This window comes from Halyomorpha halys, unplaced genomic scaffold (genome assembly GCF_000696795.3).
Source record: "Halyomorpha halys isolate HHAL.00 unplaced genomic scaffold, Hhal_1.1 Scaffold549.1, whole genome shotgun sequence".
NCBI classification, from domain to species: domain Eukaryota; kingdom Metazoa; phylum Arthropoda; class Insecta; order Hemiptera; family Pentatomidae; genus Halyomorpha; species Halyomorpha halys.
Genome location: NW_027108405.1, coordinates 289,095 through 289,938, shown reverse-complemented (window position 1 = coordinate 289,938; position 844 = coordinate 289,095).

Sequence of the window (844 nt, the reverse complement as noted above, 5' to 3'; positions counted from 1 at the left end):
CCGCACATGGTGACACCCTTACAACCCAAACCACCTGACAAGCGGGATAAATTTAAATTAAAAGGTACATGGTCCAAAAAGTATATTGTCATGCGCTTAAATACAAATTCGGACAATAAAAATTTTTAACAATTTCAGCCCGTTTAGTGTATGTCCGTTCATAAAAAGTTACAGTCCACAAGTGAATGTAAACATTTTTAAAACGATACCTTATTATTAATGGTGGGTAATAAAAAGATTTTGTCAACTTGAGTAGTATCTAAACGTTCCAAAATACTCCCATATTACTTTAACTACATATAACGTTGAATTTTTCACATTGAGTTGCTTATATCCCGGAATTACTGAATTTTAATTGGTTTCAGAACTTGAAAATCAGAGTATTGTTAATGTTAAAAGGATTTATAAAAAAAATAATAATGAAAAGATTTACTGATTTTAACTTTCGAGAAGTGTGACCTACTAGAATAAGTAATCTTAGATTTTCTGTCCATTAGAATCAGACCTTACGATCCGAAACCTTTTTGTTATTCATTTTATTAGTACAGACGTACTTGTAAAAATTGCCAAAAAAAGAACTGTGGTAAACGTGGAGAAAATACCTATAGTAGTGAAACTTGTAATAAATTGCCAATCCATTACAAAAGACTGATCTACATGACTGTTATAAGGCCTATCTGGACATACGGAGTTAAGCTTTGGGGCTCTACTAAACCATCAAATTCCTCCCGAATCCAATCCTTACAATCCAAAATCCATCGTAAAATCCTTAACGCTCCTTACTTTGTCACAAATCAAGTCATCCATCATGACCTCAATGTCCCATATGTTGCCGATTTGGCCA